Source organism: Xyrauchen texanus, chromosome 13 (assembly GCF_025860055.1).
Source record: "Xyrauchen texanus isolate HMW12.3.18 chromosome 13, RBS_HiC_50CHRs, whole genome shotgun sequence".
Classification (NCBI taxonomy): domain Eukaryota; kingdom Metazoa; phylum Chordata; class Actinopteri; order Cypriniformes; family Catostomidae; genus Xyrauchen; species Xyrauchen texanus.
This window is the reverse complement of record NC_068288.1, coordinates 22,171,637-22,194,629: the sequence shown is the minus strand read 5'-3', so window position 1 is coordinate 22,194,629 and position 22,993 is coordinate 22,171,637. Positions and strand designations below refer to the sequence as shown.

The 22,993-nt window shown below is 39.0% G+C and overlaps 1 protein-coding gene across 2 annotated transcripts in view; it reads right to left on the bottom strand.

Moving 5' to 3' along the window:
* The window catches only part of rab6ba (RAB6B, member RAS oncogene family a), a 139,259-nt gene that overhangs the window by 55,765 nt on the left and 60,501 nt on the right, over window positions 1-22,993 (bottom strand). The window lies entirely within an intron of this gene.

Genomic DNA, 22,993 nt, shown 5'->3' with positions numbered 1-22,993 from the left:
TAAAACGGCAGATTATTTACATTTTACCTTGAGACAGTTATATTAAAGCTGGGGGAGAATAAAGTTGAAAATATCCCAGTAACAGCATCACAGAACCTAAAGTCAGATATGAGACACTGCCTGAACTGCAATAAAAACATCACCGCAACTTCATCTGCCCTCCTGACCCGAGATTCCCCTGAGATGTGAGAGAAAAACACAAGAAAAGATACCGGTGTAGATAAATGGGTCAATCTGCTCACACCCGCACAGAAAATGACGTCTGTGCTACAGCTAAAATAAAAGCGAAAGCAGGATTTCTCATGGCTGAGAAGTCTTCACAGTGAGTTGGCTGTGGAAAGCAGGGGCTGGAGGCTGCAGGTCACAAGTCATTTAAATGCAAATTTTCCATAAGATGAATTTTCCTCTGTCTCCGTTTAAAAGCGAGGAGGATCTAAATGAATCAGGCTCATTAGGGTTTATCTAATGCTTTTGAGTAAATACTGAATTATAGCTCTGACTGTGGCCCCTTCCCTCCCCACCAAATGAACCGTGATTATTGATCCTCTGAGTGCAAACGAAATGGCTGGATGGAAGACGGATAGAGAGGAAGTGGCCAATGATGCACAGATCAGCTCAAAACAACACACACACATGTCATATACATAAACCATCAACTCCTACTGCAGTGAGACCACTTTGTAAAGCAGCATCTTTATGTCAAAATATTGGGATTTATTTGATTTTTTTCTCGAGTAAATGCTTTGAAGATTAAAACAGATATTTAATGTGAATACTTACCCTCATGTCATTCCAAACCTGTATAATAATTTTTCTTCTGTGAAACGCAAAGGGAAATTTTGTGTATAAAGAAAGAGGATGGGATCAAGGATAGCTGTGGTCAACATTCACTTTCAATGTATGGAAAAGAGTAGCTTAGACATTTTGCTAGATACTATACCTTCTTTTGTGATGCACACTAGAAAGAAATCATATGGCTTTGGATTGACATGAGGGTAAGTAATTGTTTACACAATTTACATTTTTGGATGAACTATCTCTTTAAGGAACATAGATTAATCCAGTTAATGCAACCCATTTTCCTTACTCTAGTCTGTATTCTTAGAATCCACTGAGAGAGGATGCTGAGGCTCTGTCCCTGCTGGAGTAGAAGGTGTCTAATTTTAGTCCTATTAAATATTTAATATCATGTCAATTACTGGGACGGAGGGCATGCAACATTTTTTGGTTAATCACCTATGCCAGACAGAAGAGCAATAGCTAGACACAGTGCTTAGTGATAAATTGGGTTTTATGCACAGACTCCCACTAAGAGTGCCCATTAGAGGCACAAGATAATGGATACAGGATAAGGAAATGGAAAGAAAGAGACTAAAGTAACTAAGGTAATGGCTTAATGAGACAAACTGCGTGGAACAGCTTTACAAGGAAATAAACTGCTCAGTTTTATTCTAATTAAATCAAGATTTGGAAGAGTGTAGAAAAGGTTAAACTTGTTACAAATCATCCCACTAGTGTTTGTGTAAAGTGTTTGTTTACACAAACACTGGTGATATGAGTAGTACTGGGAATTGTTCAATTTAGATCTGAATAGAAAAATATTTTTCCGCCACCGCAAAAAACATAAAACTAATTATATATATATATATATATATATATATATATATATATTATTTTTTTTTTTTTTTTAATTGATTTTTATGTGATACAACTGCTTACTAACAATATCTGTGTAAAGTTATATTAAATATTGCAACTTTGAAGTCATGAAATCTGGTAAATGCCGTTTCACTTGTAAATTCCATAATTTTTTACACTAAAATCATGTTAACACATATAATGGTAGTCTTGTGGCTATACTTTTTAAAGAGTGAGTATTGTAAAGTTGGCATGAAATCAAAATATACCCTGTTAATTTTCTTAATGCATGCCACTGGTCTTATTATAATTGTTCCGTGCATTTAGAATTTTTTTTTTCTAAATAAAATAAAATATCCTCGTCATCTTTAATCAAAATGTCATAACTTGTTCTTCTGCTGATATGACTGATGTTTCTCTGATAATACATGTAAGACGCTTGGCAGGTAAACAATAGGTACAATTTAAAGTCCGTTCCATACCCCAAAGTTGGTAACGGGCCCGCTATTTTTACATTTCAAAGGAGGAATAACTGTGAATTTGCAGTTGTGTTTGAGGCATTTCACACCTGAATGCTTCCACTTCTGGATGAAAAGTCGGATAGGGAGAAAGTGGTTATTCATTTTTTTTAATCCAGGCATTTTCGGAGGTGTCTTGTGATGTAAAGCATCAGTAAGTGTTCTTTATTATTTACATTTAGTGTATTATGATTTAAATGTTGATATATTGTGATCTTTTTCTCGCATGTTTCTCATTCATCTGCATTGGATTATTGGACTAGCACAACAACTCCAGCCTCATCGTTAGCAAAGACGGCTATGTGTTTTTCTTAAAAAGGGATGAGCCGTAATGCCCTCACTTCCTGTTTCAGTAGTAAATACGTCAAAAACACCAACTAGAAATGCGCTGTTTCAGGCACTTCACTGCGACTTTATGGTCTGGCACCATTAAATTCCATTGTAATTAACTGCAGTTTTTGCTTTTTTTTTTTAAACTAGGGAGGAGTCAAAATAATATTTTGTGGAAATCAACATTATGCCACAAATGGTTTAATTAAAGGGATAGTTCACCCAAAAATTGTAATTCTCATGATTTTCTCACCCTCATGGCATCCCAGATGTGTGTGACTTTCTTTCATCTGCAGAACACAAATTAAGATATTTAGAAGAATATTTCAGCTTTGAATGTCCATAAAATGCAAGTGAATGGGTGCCAAAATTTTTAAGCTCCAAAATCCACATAAAGGCAGCATAAAAGTAAACCACACGACTACAGTGGTTAAATCCATGTGTTCAGACATGATATGATAAGTGTGAGTCATTGTTTGTCTTAAATTCTCCTCTCTGCCCATAGGGGGCGGTATGCAAGAAAGATGTGAATCACCAAATCCAGAAGAAGGAGAATGAGAAGGTTAAAGTAAAGTGGAAATTTAATGAGCAGGAAAGAGAAATTATAGTGAAAAAGAACTTAAATATTGACCTGTTTCTCACCTACACCTTTCAAATCGCTTCAGAATGTATGGATATAACCACCAGAGTCCCCTGGAGTACTTTTATTTTGCCCTTATGTGGATTTTGGAGCTTCACATTTTTGGCACCCATTCACATACAGTACACTGAATGGACCTAAAGAGCTGAGAAATACTTCTAAAAACCTTCGATTGTGTTCAGCAGAAGAAAGAAAGTCATACACATCAGGGATGTTATGAGGGGGTGTAAATGAGAGAATTTTCATTTTTGGGTGAACTAACACTTTAAGCTTAATCCAGAACATTTATTTAATTTTAGAGATTACATGGAATAATTGCACTTTTAATAATTAATTTATTACACTGCAGGACCATTTAAAATGAAGGCAAAAGGGAGATTTAAAATGGTGAAGAAAAAAATTATGAAATGGTGATCAGTTACAACACCTTAGTTATTCACTTTCCCTTATAAATTAATATAAATTTAAACCCACAATCTTAATGCTGAAAAAGGGTCTCGAGATGCATTTTTTAGTGTTTGAAGTTCTTTTTAACCGGACACAGCATCTGCTTATTGAGGTGCTCCTGTACAAGGTGCTGAAAAAACGTGCGGACATGATTGCACAGGAGGTAGCTCGTTTACATAGGAAAACAACTCAAAACAATGCGGACAGACACAAAAAGATGTACGGTGTGAACAGCCTTGCATGCTTCAACTTCCCATCTGTATTTTATTAATAAATATACAGTATATATGTATGTCTCATAACCTATTTCATATGCATGTATGCAAATGTATTTTTCAAATTCCTTTCGGCACAGGAACAGGCCATATGATTTCATATAAAAATGTATTACTGAAAGAAGGAACATTTAACAAATTTCACATACTTACTCTACACAAATACCCAAATCCTTTCAGCTAGCATCACTTTGCTGATATTTGTCATTATCCTTGTATGTATGACTAATAAATGAGAACATTTTCCCAAAAGAAATATGGATAATTTAGTCTTTTTTTTTTTTCAAGCTCAGGCAAGTTCAAAACATAGTTTCCTTCAACCTGACAAACACTCAAGAGAGGAATAACTAAAATGTCACATTTTACTCTTGTTTTGTCTGTGCTTAGTTCGCAAAAGGAAAAGACATGTTTGTAAGATGCTCCAAGGGCTCTTCTAGCAAATCAAACACGACTCTCATTTCAAAAATACCTCCAGTCAGTTTACAGCTTAACAAAGATACTTGCCTCCAGCATTCAGCATGCACATTTTTGACAAATATAGGTGATCTACAAATTATCCATCGTAGAGTGGTTCAACACTCCCTTAGAAAAAGCGGAAAATTTAGGATTAAATAAAATTGTCATGCAATGGAACAAAACAAGCTTCATATAGTTTGAATTCCAAATGTTCTTTAAGAACAATACTGATAAAAATGAACCCCATCTTCTGGCAACACACTAGTCTTTTTAATAGATTCTAGGCACTGCCTGATAAATATTTGCAGGCACGCCAAGAACTCCAAGAAAATAACATTTAAAATATTCTCATTTGATCATTATTACAATACATATTCATGACAAATCCACTCATGTATGCTGATCAAATCCTCAGAATAAATGTGAAAATGTCTGTTCTATGTAGTATATCAGTCGTTTTAATTATGAAAGCTCATGCAAAACTCACTTATTAGTCTAGCTAATGAACTTCATTTTGGACCTTTCTTTGTTGTCTTTTCATGCAGGGAGGTTTACCTGGAATTAGATATTCTAAAATGGTTTAGACAAGTGATCACACAGGAACATCTGTTTACATCATTATGTAATGAAATCAGAATGCATCATGAAAAAAGTGTGTTAAAAGAGCATCGAAAAGCAAACAACTTGCTCATGTATCAATAGTGACACCTGCACAGCTCTCTTTCAAGCAGATCTGTCCGTTAGCTATATGCTGCTTTTTGATCGTTGGTTTCCCAGGAAAGCATGTTTTACTGCATACTCTACATATCATCACACTCAGAACACACAGAATAAAAACACATGCAGAACAATTAGAAGTCCATAAGGTAAAGAGGCTGTTCAGTCTGAAGTTAACGGCACAGGGCAAGATGAGGCATGTCCATAAAGAGGAAGGAGGACTGTAGATTGATGGAGAGGCCATCCACAAGGGGAGGAGGGACTTGCTTCCGGCCGCCTGAGTGGTGGAGACGCTGCCAGGGGCGGAGGTGCTCGCTACCGGCCACCAGAACACGGAGGGGTGTTCCATCCACCAGGGGTCGAGTTAAATTCCTATAATGCATACTGAGTCCCCGGTTTTTATGAAAGTAAAATGTTTTTTTTCTGCTTCTGCCGCATTTTCACAGAATCTGACAATGGCTAATTACACCGATCAGCCACAACATTAAAACCACCTGCCTAATATTGTGTAGCTATCCGATCATGAATAGACCAGGTGTAAATGTCGTCTGAAACGCATTTGAGATGGATTGCAATCAATATATAAATGTATCATTATGCCAAGCATTTTCCACAAAAGCACCACTTCTGGCGGGGCTCAGTCCCACTTGTATGTAGAGATGCCACTGTTTGTCAGTTTGTTTTGCACTGGTGTGTATTTTATTATGTGGTAAATGAAGGGCTCCTGACTGTGGTGAACAATGGCCTCTAAAACCATTAAACCTTAGCTCCCCATGACCCCTATTCAGCCCACCTCCCACCTACCTTCAGCACAAAAACTTTTTCATCTTGACATTTGGACAAATCAATATTTTTTTCTTCAGGGCCTGAGACCTATTGAATGCCATTAAACTCTAATTAATTTGGAGAGGTGCACTGGTCTTTCTCTGACACTGAGAATAAAGAGAAGTCTTTTGAAGATTTTCCCCAGGTTACCCACCTCTACATAAAGCTCTTTGGAAGTCGCAGCCACTGGCTGATACTGTGTAGAAGACCTTATGTGTTAATAGTTGTCGATAGACAAGAATCAACGTAGTGTATCCCTTCACCCTGCTCACATCCCATGTTTTCTTACATATACAAATGCAGGTCCCTTGGAACTCCATTAATTGGGTTAGGTTTTGCCACATAGAGACTAAGCATTATTTTTTGTGATTTGTTGTATTCACAGTACAGCATAATGGTGCACTCTTCAAATTCCCTGCTGTTAAACATTGACCATAAAGATCAGTGGGTTGACTACAAATTTGCTTACGTTACAAGCCAGCTTTAGCAACAACACTGAGTGCCGTAATTACCTTGATCTAAGGCCTCTCTGGGGTACCTCATTCTTTTTGTGAGGTTATATTTGAAATTAAAATGTATTTTTTTGAGGAAGGGGTTCTCATCCTCACCACAAACAATATAAAATCCAATCAAAGAAAAAATACAATAAAAAAATCAGGTTACCAAAAAGTCCTTAGTATGGTTTAACAACAACATAATTTAATGGACACAATGAGAAAGAGCCAGCCAGCTTTTGCTGGAAATGGCTACTTTGGCTAGAAGCGCCCACCCTTAGTGTTCTACTTAGTGTCCAAAGATCCTCTGGGAGGTCACTAACTATCAATTATGCACTGATGTCATAGACAGTTTAATAAGCATAAGTGATGTGCTTGAAGTCACACAATCGAGCAATTAACAGGTTTTTCCTTTAATCAGAAGTGCCCCCTATCTGTCCCTTCAAAGGCACCGTGGTGGGGGTTGCCATCATGAGGCCCAATTAAACCAGTAGGAGGAACATCTGCTGCCCCGGAAAACCTGTTATTCTGCACCTTAAACTGCAGAGCATCACACATCTCTAGTGTGTCATTAAAGGTGTGCTCACTGCGGCTCAGACAAGGAGACAGAGAGGACCAGAAGTTCAAACTCATACCTTCTGGACAAGCAGCCACACTGAAAAAACAGAGCTAGATACACACTGTGAAAAAAATAAAATAAAAAAGAACTAGACTTTTGTGCTTATGAGTTTGCACAATGCCTTTAAGTTTTTGTTTTCTTTTTATATTTAAATCTCAGACTGCTTACAAGGCAGTTGTGTTCACTCACTGTGCCTAATTAAAGCATGGTTGCTAAATAACAAGGAAAAGGTCTGTGTCTCTGTTATTTCTTCAGAGTTTCAGACTTTATAGTGTAGGTAACATGCTCAATTGCACCAGCCCAAGAAGAAGACCAAAATAAAATTTGTTTAATAATTTCTCTTAGGCTATTAAATTACGGTAGGCTTTATGTAACTATTCCTTAGCCAGCAGATGGATTAATAGTAGCGGCTAATTGGGGAAGCTAATTAAAGAGATTCTGCACATATGGCACCCAAAAGGACGGCTTTAATGTATTTTATTCATGAACACTTCTGTCAAAACTTAATTCCTGCCCTTTTTAACTTTAAGGTGATTACAAAAATTAAATGCTACTTTCCCTCTTTTGTGCCCTGAATAACATTACTATGAAGTATGAAGTATAAAGTATTGCAATGTACTCAATTGGAGCATTGTTTGGCTAAATAAATAAATAAAATAAAACAGTAAAGTACAGACAATACAGTTATTTGTCTTTTTTCATTTTTGTTGTTGTTGCAAACAATGAGCTTAAGCACATGGTTTGAAAACCAGTCATATGACCCTTTAAACATTTGATCCAAATGCCTTTTGAATACAACTTCCAATAATCAAAACAAAATATATATATATTTGACCATTAAGTTGCTAAAATTAAACACTGTGGCAGTAATTACCAATTTACATGTATACATTTGTTCAGATCAATAAACTCACACGATCCGCAAATTATTTCCTTTAAACAGAAAATTCAGTGAACTTTTGCCCACCCCCATATTGCAAAAAAGCAGCATGCTCTTTTCCATATTATGAAAATTGCTGAGAGATCAGTTGCACTTCAGCTTAGTCTAAATTTATATATACATACATACAGTATATTGGCCCAGGATTTGATCACTATTCAAAAAATGTATGACTAGACTCTCTGGTGCAATCTTGAAAAAACAAAAGTTGCATGACAACCCTATTAAAAAAAAAAAAAATCAATAGACCTCTACTCAGTCTGTGACCTAGTCAATGACGACAAAGCATCTACAGTGAGGCTGATTTGGCCGGTGCAGCATGAACAGATGCACGTTCTCTCTGAAGGAGGTTTTAACCATCTCCAAAACAATAATATCTCTCAGCAGTGCTCCCTCACTACAGCAGAGTGCCAAAGAGAAATAGCTCCTGCTTTACCCTCTGGGGCATTGCCATCATGCAATCCCACTGAGACAGAGAGCCAATCAGAGTCCAGTGCCACGCCCTGGGACTGCTTCCCACTTGTGAAGGATAAAAATAAACGACAGCGGGGCAGCCATCTTGGCCCTGCCTCCTCCACACGACACTGGGACGTGAGCCCAACACACCGGAAAGAAACATAGAGCATCAAAAATTCATTAGAGAGAGAACAGGAGAGAAGAAAGAGACAGATAGATGGAGAAAGAGATTTTCTAGGAGATTCTCTAAGAGAATGTTTAAGAGTGATGGAGCAAAGTGAAACAGAGGGAGTGAAAGAGGGATGTCAGGACAGATGGCTAAATAGATATGGTTCTTTGTTCTGTTTGGTTTCAGCTTGAGAGCTGTGAATAAGCACAGATCACCAAACAGATTAATGTGACAAAAAACAAAAAAACAAACCCTGATTAAATTCAACAAGACACTACAAATATGGTAACAATAAAGACTAATTCATGAAAAATAATTAATTAATTTAATTGTAAACAGTTAGTTTTGGTCCTCTAATCTGACTCGACAAGCAGTGTTTTAAAAGTTCTGATATTAAGTATAATAGCATTGGGACGCTTCACTGTTTGTATGACTCGCAGGGGAGGATCTTTCATGGCATCGGGTGGCAACAGCCACCCTAAGAAAAAGCATTGCTAACCCAGCATTTGGTATCCCGAAGTCAAAGTGCCTGAACTCTATTGAAATGCATGACAACAACAGTCCTTGACTACGTCATCGAAAAATAGATATGAGTGACAATGTCACACAGCATCCCAGTTAATTTTCCCTGAATCACAACAACAATGAAAACAATAACAATACATGGAAAAAAATTAGGTAAAAAGTGAATTTCTCAGTTCCCCTTCTGTCACTCACTCGACATTGTGTAGATTGTAGTCACGCAAGGGGCTTCTTTCAGTAGCCTTGGATACCTCTGAATATGAAAAAGGCCACTGAAAAATTGGCAAACAGAATTTACATGTCCCGCTCCCGGACATATGGTTATAAAAGGCGGGGATCGTGCATCTGTTCAGTCAGATTCTTTCTTCAGAGCCGAGTGGTTGTGTGATCAGCGAGCTGACAAACTCACTACCGTTCCACTCACCTCTAGAGAGCTTTGCTGTTGGATCTACGGCAACTCCTCTAAAAGAGCAATCATTTCTCTAAAAGAGTTAACGCATTGGCATTGAATGTATTTTTAAAGATGTGTCTTTCTCAAGATGCCCTTCCGTCTTTGCGTTGTTCCTGGATGTGGCAGATATCTCTCCGCTTCTGATGGCTGCTCTGCCTCGTGTGTCTGTGTGCTGATCACACCGAGGCAGCGTTTGTGGATGGCTCATGTACTCATTGCGAGAACTTGACCATGGCATCGTTGTGGTCACGGCTTTCCTTCCTTAAAGGGAACGCCACTCCAGCCACCCCCATGTTGCTCCTTGTTCCCACGGGACTGAGGACGACCCGGCTGCTGATGGAGGCGATTTGGGGAGTTTAGAGGGTGCGGTTTCGGCAGGTAAATCCCCACAAACCACCCACCCCACAGCACGCTCAATTGCTTCCATCCGGGCTCAACGTGAGACCGGGTTGCCTCATGGCCAGTCTGATGTCTCCATTGGCACCATGGAGCAGGATGATGACATTGCTGCTACATCGGAGTGCGTCGCAACGTCTGACGGCCCCCTTGCGGGTTTGAGCACACTCTACAAGGAGTGAGGCATCCTTGTGGGCACTAGCCAACGGAACCTCTCTAGCAGACATCTGTAGAGCAGCGGGCTGGGAAACACCCAATATATTTGCGAAATTTTACAATCTCCGGGTTGAGTCGGTTTCGGACAACTGACTGGGTATACCGTTTGCTCTAGCGCCTTTCCCCTCCACTGAGGCGCTTTTACTCCCAGGTGAGTCCTCAAAATCATGACGTTCTTCCTCCACAGTCCTCTGGCTTGCGAATTCAGAGGAGGAATTCCTGACCAGATCCACTACGGGTACTAGTTACTCTGTACTAGAATAGGTGCAACATAGGTGCCGGTTATCACGGTAACCCCTGTGATGTATTTTCCGCAGTACTGTCCCCCTGTCAGGCAGACCCTCGTCTCCCTTGGGCAGTGCCCTCTGCCCTGGTCGCCATGTCTGTAGAGCTCCTCCCTCATTAGGCAGGACCTACCAATGCACCACTTCCTGCTCCCATGCTTGTCACGTCGCTTGTTCCCAAGGGATCCCTCAAGGGAAATCCTTGGTCGGATGCCGGAAACCTAATAAAATCAGTATGACATCTTAGTGGGGTGTTGGGGAAGGTTACATGCAGTCTGATGCCCATGCTCCTTTGGCACGCTACAGCTTGCTGCACCAGCATCAGCAGATCACATAACACGGTTCAGTGTAGGTGGCGCTATTGAATAGGGACACCTTGTGTCACTACAATTGACTGAACGTCGATTGAGTGACAAAAGGGGAACGTCTAGGTTACTAGTGTAACTCCCGTTCCCTGATGGAGGAAACGAGATGTTGTGTCCCCCTTGATACAACACTGTACCGAGCCACTGTAATTGCCGAACCTTATTCTAGGCTCCTCAGTGCAGAACCTGACTGAACAGATGCACGATCCCTGCCTTTTATACCCGTATGTCAGGGTACGGGACATGCAAATTCTGTTCGGCATTTTTTCATTGGCCTTTTTCATATTCAGAGGTATCCAAGGCTCCCGAAAGAGCCTCTTGTGTCACTACAATCGACACAACATCTTGTTCCCTCCATCAGGGAATGGGGGTTACAATAGTAATCTAGACTTTTTTTCCAAGTCTTCTCTGATTTATGAAATATAATTAATTAATACAGATGTCTAAGTTGACCTGTAATGAAAATGATCCATATTTACAGTACTTTGTACAGTACAGTAATACAGTACTTCGAAAGCTCTAGAATAACATGGTTTGTGCATGCACTCTCCATTCATGTGTACACTGAGGTTAAACAAAATTTGGCCTGCATAAGCTTACTTTTACTCCAATCTGGCCCTTATTTTTAAATTAGTTTTACACCCCTGCTCTGCACAGACTGTCATTATTAATTACATAGTTTCTCTTTTCTTCCCATGTTTCAGCCTTTACCCGCCCCTTCCTCTTATCATCGATGTCCTTCAGCCAGGCTCACAACGGGAGTGTTTGGGTTCGTCAACGCTGCCAAATAAACATAGAGCACCTCTCTACTCAGGGAGCCGGCTTCTATTCTCCATGTGTGCACCAATGCCGTAGCTAGACCCTGGCTGATGGGGCTGAAGCCCCAGATTTTATTTTAATAGCTCAGAATGTTTTTTTAGATGAAAAAAAGGAAGGCTTAATGGTCATTATATCAGAGTACAAAAGCAACAAGGCAGGCTGCAATTCTGGCTTCAAATGTAAATTAATTCAGATCAGTGAGTCCAATTTGCTTTAACTGACAGTTCGCACTTTGACTTTTGCTTGCTGTTTGTGCTCAAGTTCATCAGACATGTTATGAAAGCCTTGAGTGGGATCTTTCTATTTTCTCTCACGGGGATGCAGCTTTTCTGTATCAGAGGCACTGAGGTTTTATTACGCAAGCCTTATTTCTAAATATATAATCTATAAGCCTCATTTCGAGGATATCAGTACGCAGGAATAAAGAATGTTTATTGCAAAGGAATTTCCTCAAACACTGCTCAATATAGCAGCACGTGAGCTATAAGCCTAAATAGCACAATACAAAGGTCTTAAAATTATAAATCTCACATTAAAATCAAACTAAAATGATTAAACTGTCACTCCCATGCGCTCTGTTCACAATTCCATGTCATGTGCGTGAAGTTAAACTGCTGTGTTTAAATAGCCTCTTTGGGGTGCCTTGATTTTTAAATGGTTTAAAATCAAATAAAATTGAACTTGTCTAATTATTTTCCTTAAGTCTGCACACCAGAGCAGAAAAGGGGAAAAACACTGTCATATACTTTATCAAGCATTGAAATTTTACTTTGTTAAAAACAACCTGGAATCGTGAAACCCAATGCAGGTGCTTCGAAGATGAATTTATAAAAAATAAAGATATTTTCAACTTTACTCTGCGATTCCACAGTGGTGTTTTATTACCACATAAAAAACAAAACATTTAGATACTAAAGCCGTAATATTTAGCGAATAAAGTAAAAATTACGAGATTAAAGTCATAATAGTTTGAGAATAAAATCGTAGCATTATTATATTAAATTTTGTATGAGAATAAAGTCCAAATTATTCAATGAAGTTGTAGCATTTTGAGATTATAGTCATAATATTTTGAGTATAAAGTAAAAATCTATTAGAATAAAGTCATAGCATTGTGAGACTAAAGTAGTATATTAGAGGGGAAAAAATCTCAATATTAGGCTAAACAGAGCATCATTATCACAACGATAGAATGGACGCCAAGCCAGCAGCTTCATTAATGCAAGATATGGATGTCGAGGATGAAGTTGAGGCCATAGGGCTACTTTAGTTTAGGATTTAGCAATAAAGAAATCCTTGGTCTTTTGACTCATCAGCACAGTTATTAGTATCTAGACACTGCAATGGTTCTTTTCAGGAGAAAGAACCAGACAGATTCGCACCATCTTACTCAGCGTTGTTAATAGGTTTTCCTCTCATTATACTCACAATACTGTGAGGGGATGCTACCACATACAATATCTTGATATGGACCTGTATGATTCACAGCAGTTCCAATTATTTTTTGCTTCACTTGAGTGCAAACCTCATTTATGATCAGAGAGCTTGCAAAAATGTAACAACAAAGTTGCATAGCCAATGTTATCTCCCTGATTAGTAGTGTTGTATGTTAAGACCCAGATGCTCCGCTTTGCTCTTGTCCACCACATAACTTTCGTTTTGATTTATTCTCAAAATATTTTACTATCATACTGCTTCAAATTTCTTCTTGTATGATAAATGACAATTTCAAATGTAAATAGTTAAATTACATTGATTTTATTGTAAGAGTTTGACCAAGCAAATTATGAACAAATTAGACAAGTAGTTTTTGCTTTGATCCGCAGTTTAAATTAAAAACGTGTTTGATCCATTTATTGTGTGCCTGATGTTTTCTCATATAACGTTCTGAACAGGTGTCAGTGTTGTGCGCTTTAATATAGGCCCTAACCGTTATTTGACAGGTAGGGTTGTTAATTTTTTAAGTCATGGAAGGAAGAATTTTTATATTTGAATATGCCCTGTGGGCTAAGCCCCGGATGTCACTGAAGTCTAGCAATGCCCCAGGTGTGCACACACTGGTATCCTCACATGCCCAGAATCAGAGAGCGGAGGGCCCAGGATGCTGGGAGGACAGCACGCATAGCAGCCTAAGGGCAAGAGGCTGGGCAGCCTTCCCTCACATCTACACAGGCCGCTGCCACCACCCATGTGCGACAGACCCAGGAGGGGAGCACATGGGTGGTGGCAGCGTCCTTGATAGGCTGTCGGACCCCTCTCACGTCTGGGCCATTCCATGAACACTCCACTTCCTGCCGTGAGGAAGTCAGATTCCCCTTTCAATTGGACACATTTCCCCATATTTTCCCTTTATGAACATTTTATGTTTGTTATTATTTTTAACAAATGCATTTCCTCGCCTCTACCACTGTGTTGGTCTCTTGCTACACTATATATATATATATATATATATATATATATATATATATATATATATATATATATATATACATACATACATACACTGAGGGCCAAAAGTTTGGAATAATATACAGATTTTGCTCTTATGGAAAGAAATTGGTACTTTTATTCACCAAAGCGGCATTCAACTGATCACATTGTATAGTCAGGATATTAATAATGTGAAATTACTATTACTATTTGAAATACATTCAGAACTTCTTAAACTACTTCAAAGAATTCTCATAAAAAAATTATCCACGTGCAGCAATGACACCTTTGCAGATCCTTAGCATTCTAGCTTTCAGTTTGTCCAGATACTCAGGTGACATTTCACCCCACGCTTCCTGTAACACTTGTCATAGATGTGGCTGTCTTACTGGGAACTTCTCACACACTTTACAGTCTTGGTGATCTCACAAAATCTCAATGGAGTTAAAATCCATAACACTCTTTTCCAATGATCTGTTATCCAAAGTCTGTGTTTCTTTGCCCACTCTAATCTTTTCTTTTGTTTTTCTGTTTCAAAAGTGGCTTTTTCTTTGCATTCTTCCCATAAGACCTGCACACATGAGTCTTTTCTTTACCTTTTGTAAACTGGTGTTGAGCAGGTAGAATTCAATGAAGCTGTCGGCTGAGGACATGTGAGGTGTCTATTTCTCAAAATAGAGACTCTGATGTACTTATCCTCTTGTTTAGTTGTACATCTGGTCTTCCACATCTCTTTCTGTCCTTGTTAGAGCTAGTGGTCCTTTGTCTTTGAAGACTGTGGTGTACATCTTTGTATGAAATCTTTAGTTTTTAGGCAAAGCATTGTATAGCCTTCATTCCTCAAAACAATGATTGACTGGTGAGTTTGAAGAGATTTTGAATTAATATTGACCTTAAGATATGCCAGTCTATGGCATACCGTAGTAACTAAAAAAACCCCACAAAGCTTCATTTAACATACCATAGTAACTAAAAAACCTGAGCAACTAGTTTAATGGCAAGTTTACAAGGACAATAAATGGGTGCTTACTTTGTTGTTGCCACCACTCATAGTCCTCATCCCACCCCTTTGCCACACCATAAATCATTTTTGACATTTCAGGTTTATAGCAGTGATATGGCATTATATTTGTGCCACAATTCTGCACACAAAAATGGTCTTCATATGTAAAATGATATTTTGAGCCCACAAATTATATTGAGCACACCAGATAATATTTTGAGTGCACAAAATTATATTTAGCATGTTTTGTAAAGCAATCTATATTTCTGCAAAGATTAATTCATTTTGAGTTGAGTTTGAGAATTACATTTTTTGCATGTGCAAGTTCTCACTCGCTCTCTCTCCTTGTAAGCGCTCTGCATGCGCTCAGATCTTTAGACTGCTCACTTACTTTCCATCTGTATTCAAAAGTGTTCCACCTCCTACATCAGGATTGCTATTAGGAGCCCCTTACAAGCGCATTGCGATCAGACAGTTCAGGTAGCTACAGCAACAATGAACATTTCATTGTAAAAGAGTGCAATGCTCTGTGTAAAAGTTCAGTACACACTACATACAGTATATACTGTAGTTATCATTATAATAGATATTTACCCTGTGGATTATAGACATATCAGAAATACTGTATGGCTAAACTTACTTTAATATATTAGCCTGAAATCATGCAATGTCAAGGAATTATTTTAGTGTTGTAACATTTTTGTTGAACAATTGAGGTTCAATATACTGTACATTTAATTTACCCCAAATTATAACAGGTGACATAATTAGCTACTTTTCCTTTTCTACCAATTGTTCTCATTCAGTCTAATCAATTTTGCCATGTGGGTTGTGGATGAATGCATAAACTGTGCATTCTGTGCCCTAAAAATATCATTTTAAATGCTCTTAATATCATTGTGATATCATTGCATAGAATTGTGGCACAAATATAACTCCATACTGTGATGCCTGAAGATCCAAATGGTTTACCTCAAACAGAATCCATGATGGCAGGTTTGTACCAGGATTTTGTTTGAAAAGTCTGACTACAGAGGGTTTATTTTAAGCCCTTCAGAAACTGAGCCAGCCAGAGAACAATTGTTATGCACTCATTCACCTTCATTGCCTTGCCAGGAAGATGACTCAATATCCTCCAAAGAAAAATTCAGTGCCTGTAAAGACAGCAGACATTCATTAGGGATCGGGATCCGGCAGTGCATCAGGTTTGCTTTTAAAAGCTTTAGCTGGTAATGTTTGCATAATTAACTCGCAATCAGGAAACTCGGAGTACTCACAGTCTTCTGTGATTATCTTTACTACCCTGTCATGTATGGACCAGAGCCACTGACACAGAGCTTTTCCCTATTCTTCCACAAGAAAAGTAAATGCATTTTTATATAAGAAATATAAGAAAATTCATATTTAACTCTAATTTTAGCAACAGAGCACCCGATAAGGAAATTAACTGTGGCATTTACATAAAAAGATTATGCATCTTTGTATCTAGTGATAAGACGCCTTAGAAACTATTCACTTTTGGACTTTAGTCCCATCGCCTCATTCCTTTAAATAATCACATTCTTTTATGTGTGAGGGTGACGTTGAGCAGGATTTAAAGGACTACTGTATGTAATCCTCTTTCCGCAAAAGGAATTAATGGAATGAGAAAGAAATTTCTCCATCCTTGCCCATTAATTGTCCTCTCAACACTACTATAAAGTTTGAAGACACACCTCTTCACACTCACCATACTGTGGGGACAAAAATTCTGAGACAGCTAGTGACAATGCAGATATTTTTTTATATTTCAAATTTTTATACATGATTATTACAAATATAAGTTGAATGAATATAAATTAATTTAAGAGACCATTTGATTGGACAAGAATCTCTGTAGTGCAATCTGAATCATCAATATTTATGGTCAGTTTTTCTAGAAGAGAAAGACTGCAAATTTAACAAGAGTGAATCTGCTAAATGTGATCTTTGTTTATGACTACATTAGCATATAGACATCTTCAAAGCTAACACACATAGAATAATAAAAAAAATAATAATAAAAAAACAACAACACATATAATACATGTAATATTTCATATAAAGATCATACAGATCACAAAGTATAACAGTATGAGTGAAGAGCAGGGTTGGATAGGTTATTCCTGGTGGTCCGACGCACTTTTGGGCTGATCAGGGGTGGAATGGCCATTGGGAGAACTGAGCGGGCTGGTGGTTTGGCCTCGAAACGTGCCGAATGGGCAGCGATGAGCAACAATGAGCCGCTGCGTTATGCAGAACAGACCACAAAAATCCTGGGCCGATTTCTCCTCCCAGTCCAGCCCTGGTGAAGAGCTGAACTAAACATGCATCATGAATTTCAGAAGATTTTATTTGCTACAGTATCTCCGCTTTTGTTTTAATGACAGCATGCACTGGAGCTGGAATGGTCTGAACAAGTTTCTGCAAAACCTAATGACCCATGTTATTCCAGCATGATTTGAGAAAACTGACCTTTTGTACAAAGTAGTTAACATGGTCAAAGTCACAAATTTGTTTTTATTTTGAATAAATATTTATTTTCATTTGACTTCATAACATCTTGTAACTTTTTGTTTATTTCCATACTTAAATTAAACATTAAATCTTACATTTTCAATATGGTTTCAGACTTTTGGGCTTATTTGGACTTGGATTTATTATGGATAGCCGTTGACCCAACATTGTGAGATTCTTGTCAAAATTGTCTGCACATCTCCAATTACTTCAGTACAATACCATTCATGTTATGGTCATAAACTATTGCATTGTAGAACCTGTAATAGACAGGTTGAACACATTGAACTCTCTAAAGGGCAAACATTATACATTTCCCAACAGAAAAAAGATGAGATTAGGACACTTCACTCTAATGCAAAAAATTCTCAGCTGAAACATTCAATCTCCACTTGCAGGCTCTAATGAGGCGTTTTACCTCTATAGTATAAGGGCACCACGCACACTAACAAACACACACCACAGTGACAAGAGATGTGAAATGTATGACTCCAGAGGGGGTAGTGATAGCTTTGAGAAAGAAGATGGGAGTCATATGTCTGCCATTTGAGGCCAGTGGGCTAGGAAAGGCTGGCATGATGTTTAAAGGTCAAATGTAATTATTTTTGGATGTTAAATCGCCTACTTTCTTTTATCAGGGTTTTTTCCTGCATTAAAAATGTATCGACGGCTGCTGGTGTAAAGCACCGAAAATAAGTGCTAAATATGCGTCTCATGTAGTACATGGATGTGCGTGGGGTGATTTAAGAATAGTATAGCTTGCGTGATCCACTGAGTATCTCTGGTGCAAGTGATGCCCTCTTCTCTATTCTACTACTGTGTACTGGAGCAAGCAGGAACGAGCGCATCAACCAGGCTTCCCTCGATATGCGAACTCGGGTAACAGAACAGCGCAAAGAGAATCTCATGCACGATTAAACCGGGCTGCTTCCCTCATCATGCCGAGTAGGCCAAAGTATACTTTGGGTGTGTGCGTTGAGAAATTCTCTGCACACAGTATGTGTGGAGCAAATTGCGTCATAAATACAGCCGCACGGCTAGATTTTCTTGACTCGTGCACACAGTCCTCGGCTGTGTGTGTCATCTGCACATGCAATGGCCATTGACTGTACTAAAAGAGTGTCACTCAAAAAGCAGTTGTAGTGCACGTGTCGAACGCGATCCTATTCATTCACGGTCAGAAATGTATACTCACAAAGGCAACACGGTCGACCAGGAACGAGACGATCCAGAACACGCAAAAACAAAGTATACCTGGGCCTTAACAAACCTCATGTGACCCATTTGAATTCTACAAGATAATTTTCAATTTAAAAGCGATTTCAATTTGGAGCAATTCAAACATTTCAAATGGCAAGACAGCACTGACTATCTGAACAGCACTGATGAGGGAAAAAGAAAACACCTGCCCTGCAGCATATTCTCTACACATCAACACCCTTACTAACATTTTTAATAGATTTTTTCTTTAAACCGGGGTAGTTGTATTAAAGTTAAGTTTTTAAATGTGTTTAGGACTCTTTTTTTAATAACAAATATACATATATATTTTAAGAAAGACTACCTCACTAACCACTGAGCAGCAATCCATGGTCTTAACAACAGTATGGTAAACACAAGGACAAGTAGGCTACAATGTAGAATAAAAGTCTGGACCCTTCTAAATAATAAAGACAGTCATGTGTAATATTGTAATATATTTCCTGTTCTAATGACGTTTGATATTAGGAAACAAACTGACCTGGTTCCCCTTCTGTCACTCACTCGAAGTTGTGTCGAAGTAGTGACGCTCTCAAGAGAGACCCCGAGAGCCTCAGTTACCTCTTATCTTTGAGAAAAGGCCAATGAGAATTGGCAAACAGAATTTGCATGCACGAGAACATGACCATGGCAACGATGCAGTCGTGGCTTTCCTTCTTCCGGGGGAAAGCCACTCTAGCCGCCCCCACGTCGCGCCTTCTACCCACGAGTATAGGGCCGGTGCGGCTGGTGCTGGAGGTGATTTTGGGAATTAAATGGCCGCGGTTCGCTGGGTAAACCCGTTCCCCAGCACACTCGTTTGCCCCTGTCCGGTTCAGAGATGAGACCGAATCGCCTTTTGGCCAGTCTGATGTCTCTTTCAGTGCCCCCAAGCTCGATGAGAGTTTTGCCGCCGCATTGGAGAGCATCTTGGCAGAATCCGACACTGAAGACTCGTCTGGGCTAGCGCATTCAGGTGTGCCGGCCCAGTCTGAGGCCAACGCCGAGCTGTCCGCTATGCTTACCCGGGCCGCCGCGAGTGTCGGCTGGACTACAACCCTCCATCCTCCCCTTGGTCTTCGTGGCTAGACGATTGGTTCCTGGGTTTGAGGTCTGTACTGTACTGTGTCCGGCATCAAGATTGGTTTGTGGCGGTAGACCTGAAGGACACATCTCGATGACTGGCTAAACTTAGCGCACTCTCTGCAGTTGCTCTGTGCACACAGGGACCTGGTGCTCACTCACCTCGGCCGTTTAGGGCGTCGGGTCAACTGGGAAAAGAACAAGCTCTCCCTGGTTCAGAGCATTTAATTTCTTGGCATGGAGTTAGACTCAGTCTCAATGACAATGCACCTCACAAGCGAGCATGCACAGTTGGTGCTAAACTGTCTGAGTATGTTCAGACCAGGCACAGCGGTTCCACTGAAACAATTTCAGAGGCTCCTGAGGCATATGGCATCCTCAGCGACGGTCGCGCCGCTCGGGTTGATGCATATGAGAACGCTTCTCACCCCTTCCTGCTGTCACTTATTCAGCCCTTGGACAGACCTCTGTTTTGTACAGGCAGGAGTCCCCCTACAGCAGGTGTTCAGACCGTTCAGATGCATCCGTAGTTACTACGGATGCATCCCAGTTGGACTGGGGCGCCGTATGCAACGGACACGCAGCTGCTGGCTCCTGGATGGGGGCCCCGGCTGAGTAGGCATATCAACTGCTTAGAGTTGCTGGCTGTATTTCTTGTCCTGTACAGATTTCTGCCATTGATCAGTGGAAAGCACGAGTTGATTCGCTCAGAAAACATATGGAGCTATAACATTAAGAGCGAGTGCTCACTAAAAACCGTCTCACTAACACACTATTACATGCTACAGTTAATTTCAAGTTAATTTTGATTTGGACGTGACCAAAAGATGTGTTGTCTGAGTTGATTAGCTGTTTACTTTGTTAATAGTCTCGCCACTATAATTAGCTCATTCCGTTCATAGCGATCTGTGGAGACCTGCTGCAGATGTGAGAGAATGAGAGGCGGGCATAATTGCAGTGATTGATTGACATCATATTGAATGAATCACACTGCAAAAAATGATTTTTGTCTTGTTTTCCTGTCAAATTATCTAAACTTTCTTAAAACATGATTTATTTACTTGTGAAGCAAAATGGGATAAGATATTAAGTCTTGTTTTAAGATAAATCTGACTAAATTTAGTGAACTTTAGACTCAAAACAAGAAAGAAAAATCTGCCAATTAGGTAAGCAAAATAAACTTAATTTAAAGAGAAAACAAGTTTATTTTGCTAGACAAAAATACTTGTCTAGAAAATAATTTTTTGCAGTGCAGTTTAATGTTGAGGTGTCTCCTTTCACGTGACTTTTCATCAATACCCTGCACATTCACACCAGGGCTTAATAAGATCACAATGCGCTTAAGGGAGTTGTAAGACACACTGCCTCCATCTGAAACTGTATCAGCTTGTGACGTTGAGTTAATTTAGAAATATAACTGGTATACACATTATTCGAGCTCACATTTAGTAATATTTTATTTGTTTTATTTACAGTATGTACAGTTCATTTATTTTCCTCACCCAAATTTTTGAGGAGCCACTGCCTCCCTTGCCTCCATGGAAAGAAATTCCACTAGGTGTCAAAATAAGAGTTCCCCAAGAAAAATTTAAGAATTAACATGGTGTTCTCTGTGTTTCATATTCTCTCTGACAACAAAGCACTTGAACATAACATACTCTCAATTACAACATCAGAAGTGCAAAGTAGGATAATTCCCATAGAACAGCATAGTGATGGGAGCATGTTCCTCAAATTATACAATGCCATTCAAAAGTTTGGGGTCACTTGACCAAACTGTTTCTCATGATCTTAAAAACCTTTTGATTTGAAGGCGTATGCTTTAATGTTTGAAATTAGTTTTGTACACAAAAATATTATTGTGCCAACATATAAATTTATTTCATTACAAAACAAAAATTGTATTAAAAAAAAGGTTTTGAAATGGATGACTTGGACCGTATAATAAAAAAAAAACAGCTAATAAGTGCCCAGTATTGATGGTAACTCCTTCAATACTGTTTAAAAAGCATCCCATGGTGATACCTCAAGAAGCTGGTTGAGAAAATGTCAAGAGTACATATCTTCAAATTTTATGCAAAGGCTGGCTACTTTGAAGATGCTAAAATATAACATAGATTTGATTTATTTTAGATCACACAATTCCTATAGTTCCATTTCTGTTCTTCCATCATTTTAAAGACTTTACTATTATCCTTAAATGTGAAAAATAATAATAATATAGAATGAGTAAGTGACCCTAAACTTTTGACCTGTGGTGTATATCTGATGTCTGATGCTATACTGATAATACTCTAGATGAGCAGTTAGACCCTTAGTTCTTATGGGAGAGGACAGGAACGCTACTCAAACTGAAGGTGAATAATTTGACTTTGCATCATTTTAATCTGGCAGCAAAGGTGGGCACCCAGGCACACATTTAATTAACATGGGCAAATGGTTCCATAATAGGTTTCAGCAAAAAAAAAAAAAACACCTAAACAGATCAACCATGCTGAGTTTGTCAAGCATGAAGGACACAGGAAAGGGCAAGGGACAGGAAAGATTAGATGCAATTTCTTCTTTGTTCTCAAAGGACCCAAAATTGTCTTTTTTATATTCTTCTCAAAAGGTTGACAGCAAAACTATCTGACAGGTTTTTGACATGAATCAAATTATAGGATACAACCTAGACAGGGTGGTAATTATATGGAGGAACTTGTGCCAGACTCTGTGGAGTGCCTCTACCCCTCCTCCATATCTCTGGAGTCTGTGTGTCATAAAAAGTGACGTCCCATCCAAAGTAACTGCTGAATATTGCATCTCAGTCTTCTACTCTTTTTTCCCAACCAAAGTCTTCCCACCTCTCTTATATTTTCTCCCAAAGCTCTTTGTTTAGCCTTTCATCCTCACTCCTGTGACAACACTCTAATGTCTAGTTTACACAGTGACTCCTTACTGTTGAACTGAGCTCGGTCTGTTAGAATAAGCCCTCCAGCCAAGGCTCTTTAAATGGTTTCCCTGTGTAATGGTGCCCACCTTGCCCCAGTGGAGCTTCCCATCTGTGCCAAACTCAGTCTCAGTCTGCAGCCCAATGGCTCTCTGACCAGGACACCGCACCTACAGTTCATTATAAAGGTTGTGGAA